Source organism: Ictidomys tridecemlineatus, chromosome 11 (assembly GCF_052094955.1).
Source record: "Ictidomys tridecemlineatus isolate mIctTri1 chromosome 11, mIctTri1.hap1, whole genome shotgun sequence".
Lineage (NCBI taxonomy): Eukaryota > Metazoa > Chordata > Mammalia > Rodentia > Sciuridae > Ictidomys > Ictidomys tridecemlineatus.
This window is the reverse complement of record NC_135487.1, coordinates 18496616-18511229: the sequence shown is the minus strand read 5'-3', so window position 1 is coordinate 18511229 and position 14614 is coordinate 18496616. Positions and strand designations below refer to the sequence as shown.

General features: G+C 41.3%; 1 protein-coding gene across 4 annotated transcripts in view; it reads right to left on the bottom strand.

Annotated features, from left to right (window-relative positions):
• Window positions 1-14304, bottom strand: part of Wdtc1 (WD and tetratricopeptide repeats 1) — a 66394-nt gene extending 52090 nt beyond the window's left edge. Inside the window, exons 1-2 of one of the 4 annotated variants that reach the window (XM_005317658.5) lie at window positions 13967-14303; window positions 13298-13399 (exon numbers count right to left, since the gene is read on the bottom strand). The gene's annotated coding sequence lies outside the window, so the exon portion shown is untranslated. Of the gene's footprint in view, window positions 1-3129; window positions 3200-13297; window positions 13400-13966 lie in introns of all 4 variants that reach the window. The other 3 variants (XM_078025694.1, XM_005317659.5, XM_005317657.5) reach the window with 3 other exon arrangements.
• Between the last annotated feature and the right edge of the window lie 310 nt (window positions 14305-14614).

The following is a 14614-nucleotide window of genomic DNA, read 5'->3' as shown; positions in this document are numbered from 1 at the left end:
ACTTCAATCCAAAAGTATCTGATTAAGCACAAATAATTAGATCAATAACAATAGTTATTGGATGATAAGGAGATTTAATCATGGTCAAATTTTAAAACATGATTTTAAGGAGGGTTCTTGAAGTAGTGAAAAATTTAGATATGGAATGAGAGACTTGGAATTGATACAAGGAAGTTACATATATGATTAAATAGTAGAGAGAACTACATCATGGGGATTTCTCTCTCTGGTGTGGTATGCAAATTACATAATGTTCAGTTCTGCTAAGAGGCAAAAAGGCTGAAATTAGTGACTTTGAGAATTCAGAAAAAAATTTTAAAAGTGCTAGACTTTGAAAATATAGCTGACACTGGGTGTAGTGGCTTATTCAAGCAATCCCAGCTGTTTGGGAGGCTGAAACAGGAGGATGAAAAGCTGGAGGTTAGCCTCAACAACTCAGCAAGATCCTATCTCAAAATTAAAAAAAAAGAAAAAAAAAAGGATTAGCATGTATGAGGCTCTGGGTGCAACCCCTAGCACTTGGGAAAAAAAAAAAAATGAGTGGTAGAGCACTTGACTAGCATGCTGCAGGCCCTGGAAGGGATCCCCAGTATTTGTGGAGCACGCGTGCGCGCGCACACACACATACAAGAAATAGAAAAAAGGAAGGAAGGAAGGAAAATACAGCAGAGAGGGCTGGGGATGTGGCTCAAGTGGTATCGCGCTCGCCTGGCATGCGTGTGGCCCGGGTTCGATCCTCAACACCACATACAAAAAAAGATGTTGTGTCGGCCGAAAACTAAAAAATAAATAAATATTAAAAAATTCTCTCTCTCACACTCTTTCTAAAAAAAAAAAAAAAAAGAAAGAAAAAGAAAAGAAATACAGCAGAGAACATGTCAAATACAGACCATTCTCTTTAAAGAGAATTCAATATGGTGCCAGGCATGGTGGGGCACACCTGTAATCTCAGAGACTTGGAAGGCTGAGGGAGTGCAAGTCATGGCAACTTACTAAGGCCCTAAGCAACTTAGTGAGACCCTATCCCCAAAAATAAAAAGGGCTGGGAATGTAGATCAGTGGTAAAGTACCCCTGGGTTCAATCTCCAAAATCCCACCCCAAAGAGATCACAATATAGTTGTCCTTAATAGAATATCAGTGGCAGCAACACCATCGTAATCAGAGCTATTGAAAGACTTTAGTCCCTTTTTCGAATAGGAAATTTAACTGAATTAACAATAGGAATAACAATGACAATAAATTTAGAAGGAATAACATGGAATAATGAATTAAATATTGTTTATACTTTTTTTCATACATATTAGAAGAAAGCACAAAAATGACAGCAAGGAAATAAATTAAACATATGAGAGTAGAACAAGTCTCCCTAGAAATCACTAAAGGAAAATGGGGACCATGACAGGCCACAGGAAATGTTCAATGCGTATTTTCTTCATTCTAAGGCAAACACAGTTAATTTAATATATCCTGATATTCACACTTAAAGCCCTAATACCACTGAGGGCTAAATTGTTTACAGAACATGAAAGCTCAACAAAAATTTCTTCAGCTAGAGTACAAAGGTTTAAGAATAGCATCTTCTATAGTTTAGGATACTGCAGGCCAGCTCTAATAGGTACTCAATGAAAAGCAAGAAGAAAGATAAATGTCTGAGCTAAGGATATGACAAACATAAAAATACTATGGCACACAGGAAAACATAATATTATAATAAAAATATGAGCTGCTATACAGATGTTACACCTCTGGTATTCTGTTCCGGGAGCTCTAAAATGCCTAGTACTTTAGCCTCATCTCTTTCACAAACTTTCATTTTAAAACTGGAAAACTCTCTTCTCTGAACATATCTCTGCTATTATGAAGAATGTTAATAACAGTATATAATATTCACTGGGCATAATGGCATATGTTTGGAATTAGCTTCTTAGGAGGCTAAGGCAGGAGAAATGAAAGTTCAAGGCTAGCCTGGGCAATTTAGCAAGACACTGTCTCAAAATTAAATAAACAAATAAAGGGCTAGAGAGAGAGAACTCAATGGGAAAGTACCCCTGGGTTCAGTCCCCATGTACTTAAAAAAAAATTCAATTAATTGCTTAATTTGGAGGAATTTATCTACTCACAATGCAAAGGGTACCAATAATATAATAGCCTGAGGTTAATAAGCCTTAGAACAAAGCCCATCCACAAAGATTACCTATCTGGAACCAAGGACTGAATGGTACTATTCCAACAAAAGGAACCATCCATGCCATGTGTGCCATAGTCCTATCTGGATAATGTAACAAAAGGAGAATAGACTTCAAATACTGAGGTATCTGGGGGGCCTGAATTCCAGCCCTTTCAACATGCCAATTAGGCAAGTATTTAAGTTTTCTGAGTTAATTAAAGGCTGGGTACCGTAGCACATACCTGTAATCCTAGCAGCTTGGGAGGTGGAGGCAGGAGGATCGCAAGTTCAAAGTTAGCCTCAGCAATTTAGTGAGGCGCTAAGAAACTCAGTGAGACCCTGTCTCTAATAAAATACAAAATAGGGCTGAGGATGTGGCTCAGTGGTCGAGTGTCCCTGAATTCAATCCCTGGTACCTCCGCAAAAACAATTTTTTCTGAGTTTTAACTTCCTCATTTGTAAAATGAGTCTGTTGTGAGAAATAAATTATCTATGAAAGTGTATAACAGGGGCTGGGGATGTGGCTCAAGTGGTAGCGCGCTCGCCTGGCATGCATGCAGCCCAGGTTCAATCCTCAGCACCACGTACAAAGATGTTGTGTCTGCCGAAAACTAAAAAAAAAAATAAATAAATAAAAATTCTCTCTCTCTCTCTCTCTCAAAAAAAAGAAAGTGTATAATAGTACCTGGATCACAGTAGGTGCTCAAGAGATGTTAGCCAAATATGAATTTTACTAAAACTCTTGTTATATATGCTCAGTAGCATAGGTTACATTTCTTTCTCATTTCCCTACCAGAAACAATAAGAATTCCACTGTAGTATTGGGCAGGGGGCAGTCAGGATAGGGAGTATAGTCTTTATCACCTGTGTTAGCTTTAAAATGCAAGATCAAAAGCAAAATGTGACTTAAAAACAAAGATATGCGGGGCTGGGGATATGGCTCAAGCGGTAGCACGCTCACCTGGCATGCGTGCGGCCCGGGTTCGATCCTCAGCACCACATACGAACAAAGATGTTGTGTCCGCCGAGAACTAAAAAATAAATATTAAAAATTCCCTCTCTCCTCTCTCACTCTCTCTTTTAAAAATAAAAAAATAAAAAAAACACAAAGATATGCCACACAAAAATTTGTGCAAGAATGTTTACAGTAGCATTATTCATCATAGCCAAAAGGCAAAAACAACCGCCTATCAAGCAATGACTAGATTTTTAAAATGTGTACATCCACATTTGTTATTTGACTGTAAAAAGTAATGAAGTATTGATACATATTAAACATAGATGAACTTAGAAACATTATTCTAAGTGCAAGACTATATATTGTATGCTTCCATTAATATGAAATGTTATTGGGGAGCATTGTGGCATACACCTATAATTCCAGCAGCTCGAGAGGCTGAGGCAAGATAGCAAGCAAATTCAAGGCCAGCTTTAGTAAGGACCTAAGCAACTTAGTAAGACTTTTTTTTTTTTTTTTGGTATTGGATATTGATTTCAGGCGCACTCAGCCACATTCCCAGCTCTATTTGAATTTTATTTAGAGACAGGGTCTTATTGAGTTTCAGCACCTTGCTGTTGCTGAGGCTGGCTTTGAAATCGTGATTCTCCTGCCTCAGCCCCCTGAGCAGCTGAAGACCCTGTCTTAAAATGAAAAATAAAAAGGGCTGGCGATGTAGCTTAGTAGTTAAGCACTCTGGGTTTGATCTTCAGATATGTGTGTGTGTGTGTGTGTGTGTGTGTGTGTGTGTGTGTGTGTGTGGTGGTTGGGGCTATAGCTCAGTGGCAGAGCACTTGCCCAGCATGTATGAGGCACTGGGTTCGATCCTCAGCATCACATAAAAATAAACTAATAAAGGCATTCTGTCCATTTACAACTACAATAAAATTTTATAGGGCTGGGGATGTGGCTCAAGCGGTAGCGCACTCGCCTGGCATGCGTGCGGCCCGGGTTCGATTCTCAGCACCACATACCAACAAAGATGTTGTGTCCACTGAAAACTAAAAAAATAAATATTAAAAAAATAATTCTCTCTCTTTAAAAAAAATTTATAGCCATCTTACTGAGTATGAAGTAGTGTTTTATTGGGGTGTGAGGTGTTTTTTTTTGAGGTGAAAGAATGTTTTAAAACTATGGAGGTTGGGCATGGTGGCACATGCCTGAATACCCAGTAACTCAGGAGGGTGAGGCAGGAGGATGGCAAGTTTGAGGCCAGCCTCAGCAACTTAGCTAGGTCCTAAGCAACTTAGTGAGACCCTGTCTCTAAATAAAAAAGAAAATAATAAGGGCTGGGAATGTGGCTCAGTGGTTAAGCACCCTTGGGGGTTAAATCCCAAGTATCAAAAAAAAAAAAAGCACACCTCAGGCTGGGGATGAGGTTTAATGGCAGAATATGTGCCTAGCATGTGCAAAGCCCTGGGTTCCATTCCCAGCACATTAAAAAAAAAAAAAAAAAAAAGGAAAAGCCCACCTCAAATGGTTAAACATAGAATTAACACATGACCTAGAAATCCCAATCCTAGGTATATATCCAAGAGAACTGAAAACAAATAGCCATACAAAAATTTATACAGGAATGTTCATAGTAGTGTTATTTATAATAGCCCCAAAGTAGAAACAACTCAAATGCCCATTAATTTATGAATGGATAAATACAATGTGGTATAGTCGCATAATGGAATATTATTTACATAAAAAGGAATGACATACTGGTTTATATACAATATGGATAACTGGAAACATTCTAAGTGCAAGAAGTCAGTCACAAAAGACAATGTGTTAAAAAAATAAGTAAAAAATAAATACATAAGTGATTTGTTTATTTTTAAGATGATTAAAGCAATGTATTATATGATTTCTAATATAAAATTTCAAGAACGGGAAAACCTATAGAGACAGAAAGTAAATTAGTGGTTGCTTAAGGCTAAAAGAGGAGATGAGGATGATTGATGGACAGGTGGTAATATCTTAAAAGTATGTGTTTCTCAAATATATGAAAAAATGTTCAATATCATTAGCAATTAGGGAAATGAAAAATCAAAACTACACTGATATTTCATCTCACACCAGTCAGAATGGCATCATCAAGAATATGATGAATAATATGGGCTGGGGATGTGGCTCAAGTGGTAGCACGCTCGCCTGGCATGCGTGCGGCCCGGGTTCGATCCTCAGCACCACATACAAAAATAAAGATGTTGTGTCTGCCGATAACTAAAAAATAAATATTAAAACTCTCTCTCTCTCTCTCTCTCTCCCTCTCTTTCTCTCTCTCTCTAAAAAAAAATTTAAAAAAAAAGAATATGACGAATAATAAATGTTGGAGAGGATGTGGGGAAAAAGGAACACTTTTACACTGTTAGTGGGATTGTAAATTATTGAAATTAGTATAGAAGTTCCTCAAAATACTAGGTATGAAACAACGATATGACTCAGCTATACCACTCCTTGGTAATCATCCTAAAGAATTAAAGTCAGCATACCATAGCAATACATGCATACCCATGTTTATAGCAGCACCATTCACAATAGCCAAACTATGGAACCAGCCTACATATCCATCAGCAAATGAATGGATAAATAAAATGCAGTATATATACACAATGGAGTTTTAGTCAGCCACAAAGAATGAAATTATCATTCACAGGAAAATGGATGGAACTTGAGACCATTGTGTTAAGAGAAATAAGCCAAACTCAGAAGGTCAAGAGACATGTTTTCTCTCACATGTGGAAGATAGAGAGGAAAAAGGGAAAGAAAGGTGCGGGGGGGGGGGGGGGGGTGGGGGGGGTGGTGGACAAATAAAAAGCAAAGAGAAACCCGTAGAATGGAGGAAGGCGATCAGAAGGTAAGAGAAGGAACATAGAAGAGTGCTGGGGAGGGATACTGGTCAAATTATACTGTGATACTGTGTGCATGTACTAATGTGCAACAACAAACCCCACCATATGTACAACTATAACGCACCAATAAAAAATGTAGAGAAAAAAAATATGTGCTTCTTTTTTTGAGTGATGGAAGTGTTCTAAAATGAGATAGCGATGAGGGTTGCACAAACTTTGCGACTACTAAAAACAGCTAATTGCATACTTTTTTATGATATGTGAATTATATATCAATTATTAAGAAAAGCCTCAAATCTTTTTTCCTTTTCTCTACCTCAAAAATCACAACTTACATATAAAAAGAAAATTCACTTCTTATCCTTTCCTCCTGTCTGTATTCTACCTTGAACGGGAGGAGTATGTGGCTTCTGTTCCTTAAAAAACAAAGCATCCTGAGGGCCAGCTCTTCATCTCATTCATCTATTAATCCTCCTAGGTCTCCCAGGAGTAATGAGTTTAGCAGGTACTAATAATGATTACTGAACTGTTCCTTAATGAATAACAACATGACTACCTTGCATACATTATAATATTTTATTCCTATCACAGTGCTCTTGTTCATACTTTTAAATTGCTTCAGAACTATCCTGTGGGCTGGGATTGTGGCTCAGCGGTAGAGTACTCCCCTAGCACGGGCGGGACCTGGGTTCGATCCTCAGCACCACATAAAAATAAAAGGCAGGGGCTGGGGATGTGGCTCAAGCGGTAGAGCGCTCGCCTGGCATGCGTGTGGCCCAGGTTCGATCCTCAGCACCACATACAAACAAAGATGTTGTGTCCGCCAAATACTAAAAAATAAATATTAAAATTCTCTCTCTCTCTCTCTCTCTCTCTCTCTCCCTCTCTCTTAAAAAAAATATATAAAAGGCATTGTGTTGTGTCCATCTACACCTAAAAAATAAATAAATATTTTAAAAAAAGAACTATCCTGTGAGGAATCCATAAAGCTATTATTTTCCCCACTTAACAAGGGATAACTGAAGCACAACATTACATGATACTGAGGAAGAAGCACTGGACTGGGATCTGGGGTCTTGTGCTCCAAGCCTGCCTCTGCTTTTAACTGGCTGTATGACCCTTAGTGAGGCATTTCATTCTCTGCCTCTTTTTCCATCTGTAAAATGCAAGGATGACTCAGATATGAGCTACAAAACTCCTTCCAATAACCCTCTCCTATGATTCTAAGGAGATATTACTATTTAGCAGCAAATAGAAGAGAGAATTTAAATCATCTGTATTCTTTTCCTCTGGAGTGTTGCCTCCAGCCAGGGTGACAACTAGACTCCCTTTCGACATTCTCAATTATGCAAAAGACATGCTCAAGTTTTCTTTAACTCTATTTGTGGTGGTTTTCCTACTGGAGCAATCCTATAGAAAAGAAAAAAAATTCAACAAAGTGAAGACCAAGCTGTATTTTCAATTCATAAAGGTCACTAGAAGTAGCATAATAAGAATTGAGTTGTGGAATATAACAGATCTAAGGTTCAAATTCCAGCTCTGCCACTATTTTCTATGTGACTTAACATTTCTTTTTTTTAATATTTATTTTTTGGTTGGACACAATACCTTTACTTTGTTTGTTTATTTTTATGTGGTGCTGAGGATCGAACCCAGGGCCTCACACGTGCTAGGCGAGCACTCTACCGCTGAACCACAACCCCAGCCCCATGACTTAACATTTCTAAACCTCAGTTTCCTAAATTAATAATACCCACCTTTGCAGGGTATTAAGAAATGGAAGAGCACATGTGTAAAATGCCTGATACCAAGGCTGGTAAATGATACTTATTGAACATTCTAAATGTTTTACAAGTGCTATCTATCTCACAGATTCCTCATAACAGCCCTATGAGACAGGTGCTATTATTATCCTCACTTTACAGATGCAGGATCTCAAGCACAGAAAGTTAACTTACCAAAGTTACATAGTTATTAAACAGAGTCAATCTAGGTATTCTGACCCCAGAGTCCATGCCATTGACAACCAAAAAATAACTACTATTATTATCTCTAATTGAAGTACATTCAAGTCAAAATTGCCCTGGCTGGGGATTTAGCTTAGTGGTAGAACACCTGCTTAGCATGCGCAAAGCCCTGGGTTCATTCCCAGCACCAAAACCCAAACAAACAAAACAAAACCTTCACTCTGCTACTAGCACAAGGAGAGTTCCTAGGAAAGGTGTGGCTTGTAGGAAGTCTCATCAGTGAAGCACCTTCGGAAATGTTCCTTACCACATTTGAGGCTCCTGACTCAAATGATTCCACTCGGGGTTGACTGAAGCTTTCTCTATGGAAGTCAATCCTCAAAAATTCTTTACTTTCTTGGGAGTTTAAATGAGAACTCACTTTGATGCCTCCTCTGCCTGAATGGACTTTATAGTCCCATTTGAGCTTTGTGAACATTTTTTGAGTATGTTTTCAGAACTTTGTCTTTCAGATCATAGTTTACCTGCCTTCTTTCTCCTAGGCCCACAATTATCATAAGATAGAAGGGAACAGAAAGAGAAAAAGAAACATTTTGATAATGCTGTCCTCTCTCCATATTTAATGAAGAGCATCTAGTCTTGGACTTTACCTTTAATTTGCATCTTTCCAAATCCTGCCCCAATCAAAGTACTACCTCTTGGAGGGAAGTTGCTGAAGTTTCACTCTCTAACTCTACTTAGCAGAAAGATCAAATAAAAACAAGCCAATCAATTTGGAAATGCTTCCTTTCTAACTCAGTTACATCTGTACTACTTCCAGATTGTGACTCAAGAGGGAACCAGTAAGACATCAGCCCCCAAACACTCAGGCCTCAACTGAAAAAGGTGCCCAAAAAGGGCTACCTGGCTCAAATTCTGAGAAAGGTTCTCTAAAGATTCAAAAATAAGCAGTTTTATTTTTCCTGAAAATAGAAAATGGGTTCATAAAAAAAGACAAAACCTTACAAAGGTTCTGCCCTTCAAAGCCCTGGATAGCTCCCTGTGCAAAGGGAGCTATCTTATCCTGCTTCCCCCCAGAAACCTCTCCCCAAGAAAATGGGGTTAATACCTCCCCAGATGGCTACAGGGAGGATTAAGGTTCATTATTCTTGGCATCCAGCTCTGGCACAGCTCTAGTGTTTCTGACCTTGTTTGTTGTAAAAGAAGATATTAAATATAAAAATGTAAACAGTGACCCCTGAATCTGGCTCTGTGAAAGTGGCTGAGAATTTGCTTTGCACTGGGCCTGAAGCTGCCTCTTATATTCTGACCTGTTGGCTACTTCCTCCCCTTATTCAGGCTTCAAGTTTTTAGTATTAGTCACTATTGTCACAAAGCCCTCTGAAGAGTCTGCAGCTATTACTAATAGTACAAAGAATGAGACCCAGAACTCTGAGGGGTTTACTCAGACCCAAATTCACCCTGAGGAAGCCAATAAAGTGGTACTCCTTTACCCCCAAGCCCTGGCTTTTGAGAGCAATCAGTGAGGTCCAGTAAAAAGCACATATTATATCATTCAGTCCTCATAAGCTCACTATAACATAGGTACCATCATAAGCCTCACTTTACAAATGAGAAAACTAGCTTAAAAATGACTTGTGACTTAGCCTAGGTCACCAAGCTAACAAGGAACAAACATGGGTGCAAATAGTATCCCTATCATCACTAGCTATGTAACCTCCAGCATATTTCTTTACTTTCTATAGTCTTAGTTTCTTCATTTGGAGATAATGATTATTTCTACCTTACAGAAGATTTCTGAGGTTTAAGTAAGATATTGTAAAAAAGTGTCTAGCAAGTGCCTAGCAGATAATGAATACATGTCAGTTTTTATAATAAAAAAGATAGGGAGTGGGGCTGGGGTTGTGGCTTAGTGGTAGAGCGCTCATCTAGTATGTTCGAGGCGCTGGGTTCGATCCTCACCACCACATAAAAATAATAAAATAAAGGTATTGTGTCCAACTACAACTAAAAAAATTTAAAAAAAAAAGACAGGGAGTTTGATATCATTTTCATAGAATCACACTATTTAAAATACTGAAAGATCACTTAGTTCAAATATCTACCTGAGTATGGACCCTTCTATCACAGCTGTGAAAAATGCAGCAAAGAATCTGCTTGAAAACATCCAATGATGGGTGACTCACTCCCTCAGAAGGTAGTCCATCTTGTTTTTAGAAAGCCAAATTCTTCGCTAGGTGACTCACTTAGGTATTTTCAATTATAACTATACTACTGAATATGAAGTGGTATCTCATTGTTGTATGAAGTTTCTTTTTGAGGTGACTGAAATGTGTTAAAACTATGGTGGCCAGGCATGGTGGTGCATGCTTGTAATCCCAGCTAATCCAGAGACTGAGGCACCAGGATCACAAATTCAAGGTTAGCATAGGGAACTTAGTGAAACCCATATCAAAATAAAAGGGCTTGGAATATAATCAGAGGCAGAGGGCTTGCCTAGTATGTACAAGGCCCAGGATTTGAGCCCCAGAACCATAAGAAAAAAAATAAGTCAAATTTTCTATCAAATCAAAGACTACTCTCTTGGACTTTCTCTCCTTTAATCCTAGTGCTGCCATCTAGAATCATATAGAGAAAGCCCAGTTCCCTCTCTCCATGACAATTCTTCAGGCATTTTCAGGCTGGTATCATGTTTCCCAGGCTCTCTTAACCTTGGTCTTTTCAGCCCCTTATCACATGTCATAGTCCCAAGAGGCAACTCAATATCACAAAGCAGTCAGACCTGGGTTTGAATTCCAATCCTTCCTCTTACTAGCTGTGGGATTTTAAGCAAGTTTCTTAACTTCTCTGAATCTGTTTCTTCCCATGTATAATGGAGAAAATTATTCTGATTCCACAATACAATCATGACTGTTAAATAAAGTAAGAACACTACCTAGTACCAAGCCCAACATACACCAGACCCTCAATAAATATCAGTCACTTTTTTTTTTGAGAATTTTAATATTTATTTTTTAGTTCTCAGCGGACAAAACATCTTTGTTTGTATGTGATGCTGAGGATCGAACCCGGGCCACATGCATGCCAGGCGAGCGCGCTATCGCTTGAGCCACATCCCCAGCCCTCAGTCACTTTTTAAGACATATGCCAACTGGTAAATCTCTCTCAAAGTAAATTATCCAGAATTAATATAACATGGGACTGGTTTCTAATGGTAACTTTCAGGACCTGGGTTTTTGAAGACATGAAAAAAAAAGAAGAAAGCATGATCCAAGCATTCTATGGCTCCAGCAACCTTAAATGGCAGCCCAAAGATGTAGCGAAGAATCTAGAAAGATGAGAATGAAAGAAGAAAGGAAACAGGATAGATTTTCTGCTGTTATTGTTTTTGTTTTTGCACTGGGGAATGAACCCAGAGATACTATACCACTGAGCTATATCCCTGATCCTTCTTATTTATTTATTTATTTATTTATTTATTTTGAGACAAGGTCTTTCTAAGTTGCTGAGGCCAGTCTTGAACTTTCAATCTTCTGCCTCAGCCTCCTCAGTTGCTGGGATTACAGATATTCTCCACTGCACCCTGTAACTGTTAAACCAGAAAAGGCAAGTATTACTATCTTATATGCTGTCTATGACTTTATCTAAGACCCAGAACTGCATGTGTGGGCCATATGCCCTAATTTAAAAGGAGAGAAGAAAAATAAAAGTAAGAAAGAATGAGGCACAGTCTGAGTCTTCCTCAGAAGTTGGCTCCTCAAGATCCACAGATATTTGCAAATGGGCTTTAATATCTTCAGTTGTGTTTTTCTACATCCTGAAGTCCAGGTGTGTGAAAACACTGTACAGAGGGTGTTTGATGAATGATTCAATACTGAATTCCTTCCAGCTAGAAAAACTGCCACCTGTGTGACAATTCAAAACTGGCAAATAATAGTTAACATTATCATCATAAGCATTACACATATTCTCTCTCCCTAAGTGACCACCAGGAAAGAAGTTCCAGGCAGAAATAAGGATTGTTGCTAAATGAATCTGCAGAGTTGATTCAAAAGCACTGTCTCTACAAGTTGAGATGTGACTTGAGCATAAGTGTATTCCCCAATAGGTCAAAAAGAAAAGGATCCCAGACTTCAAAACAGTGTGGTCACAAACTGACAGAAAAGGTTTTTTCTAGGCCTGCAAATGAAACACGACAATCTACAACAAAGAAATCAATTGTTAGTCTCAGCCCTGTTATTCCTTGGTCTGTTTTAGAGGATCTGGGTATTACACTAAACAGTAAAGATTCAATTCTAGCTGGGTGAGGTGGAGCATGCCTGTAATCCCAGTGGCTGGGTGGGGGGGTGGCTGAGGCAGGAGGATCGTGAGTTCAAAGTCAGTTTCAGCAACAGCAATGTGCTAAGCACCTCAGTGAGACCCTGTCTCTAAATAAAATACAAAACAGGGCTGGGGATGTGGCTCAAGTGGTATCGTGCTCGCCTGGCATGCGTGAGGCACTGGGTTCGATCCTCAACACCACATAAAAATAAAATAAACATATTGTGTCCACCTAAAACTAACTAAATAAATAAATTTTTAAAAAATTTTAAAAAAAATAAAATACAAAACGGGTCTGGGGATGTTACTCAGTGGCTGAATGCCCCTGAGTTCAATCCCCAGTACACCCCCCAAAAAAGATTCAATTTTTTATCCCTCTAAAGATACAAGAATTAAACAGAAGAAAAGTCAGAACTCAAACCAGAAATAGCCTTAAGTAGTTCCTTCACCATAGTGAGCAGAAACTAACCACCTAAGGTTCTAAAGTACAAAAAAAGCTTAATGCAGACCACTGGGCATACTTGTGCCTTAGGTGGGGATTTCATAACCTCTTTGAATCGGAAGATGTCCTCAAAATAGTTTTCCCCTCAAAACTGTTTCAGGCTTATTTAAAAAAGGAACACTCAACTGCCACTTTGCCCTGATTATCCATCCCATCCTTGGAAAAAGTGGGGACTGAATCAGGTTCCTAAACTCTCAAACTTGAGAAGAAAACTTTAAAGCCACTTTATCACTTTCTCAGGAAGTTAAAGAAAATCCGAGAAAAACTTTAGGGAAAACAGTCATATTAGGCTATCAAACATAAGTCATAAGCCCCCATACTTCTTCTCTAGAAACCCTGGCAGGGGAGAGTAAGCCAGAGGGCACCAAGCAAATCCAATCCGCCTGGCAAGGGGGTGTCCTACTGCAGTATTCAGAAAGAATAGATCCTGCTGGTTCGAAGTCTCTTCTATCTCCTCACTTCCTATTTACCCTTTGAAATGGGTACTGAATGGCCCATACCCAAGTAGAGATCCTTTGTACCGGGCGACTGGTGGAAACACCTTGACAAAGTTCAGTTTGGAGTCAGGACGGGCCACTGAAGTCATCTGCGGCTGCCAGAAGCTACACACACACACACACACACACACACACACACACACACACACACACTCACGAGGGAGAGGGGGAGATGGGGAGAGGGCGAGAGGGGGAGGGGGAGAGAGAGGGGGAGAGAGAGAGAGAGAGAGAGAGAGAGAGAGAGAGAGAGAGAGAGAGAGAGAGAGAGAGAGAGAGAAATACGAACAAGACAGCAGGTCAGGTCATTGCTCCTGTGACTTCCACCTGCCCCCTTCTTCCTGAGACCGGTGCCAGATCAGATGTCAAAAACTCCGCAAAAAAGTCCCGTGATGGGACGACTTCCACCTCTCCCCCAGCAGAGCCTCCCGGGACACCCACAGCCTTCTCCCGTCTAGCACTCCGTCTCCACTCCACCCCCGGCCCATTCTGCCCGCAGCCCCAACGAGGCCTGTCCCCTCTCGGGACATCCTGGGGCTCAGAGGCGGGCGGGCTCAGGCCCCCAGGCCGGCAGGGTTGGAGCCAGCCCAGAGCCGGCGGCCCGTGCTCTGGGGATGCGGGAGCCGGTGCCCGCCTCGGCGCCCGCGGAGAGCTGAGGGCGGCGGCGACTCGTACCTGTCAGGTCTCTTCCTCGGACCAGCAGCGGCGCAACTTCAGGAGCCCATGTCCGTCCGGGGGGCCCGGCCCCTCTCCCGGGAGTGGGGGCGCGGATCCCGGGAAGGGGGCTGGGGGGCCCGGGCAGCTCTAGCCTCTTCCCATGCTCCCCGCCAGGCGCCTGGCCGGGGCCGGACAGCGCCTCCGCCCGCCCCTGCGCACCGCCTCACACCCGCGCTCACACACACTCACACTCCCTCGCGCGCTCTCACACACGCACTCCCCTCCCTCCTCCTGCTCTGTTTATCTCCTCCAGCTGTCTGGGGACCCAGGAGAAGCCCAGCACTGCGCCTGCGCCACGCAGTCTCCGCGCCCGCCCAGCGCCTCGCAGCCGGTGGCTACGCTACGGAAAGGGCGCCCGACAGTTTCCAGAATGGCCAGCTGGGGCCCCAGCTCCCCCCCGCGCCCGGTCAACGTCTGCTGCCGGCGGCGCCTACTAACCTGCTAGTGGGGGAGCCCCGCTCCGCTGCGGCCAATCCGCTTTGCTGCTCACGGGACCGGCAGCCAGTGGGCGGGCGGGAAAGCGGGTTAAGCCCTGAGGCATCCTGGGAGTCGTAGTTTTTCACCGCCAAGGAGCCCAGGCTGAGCGGGCTCGCCCCGCCCGGTTGC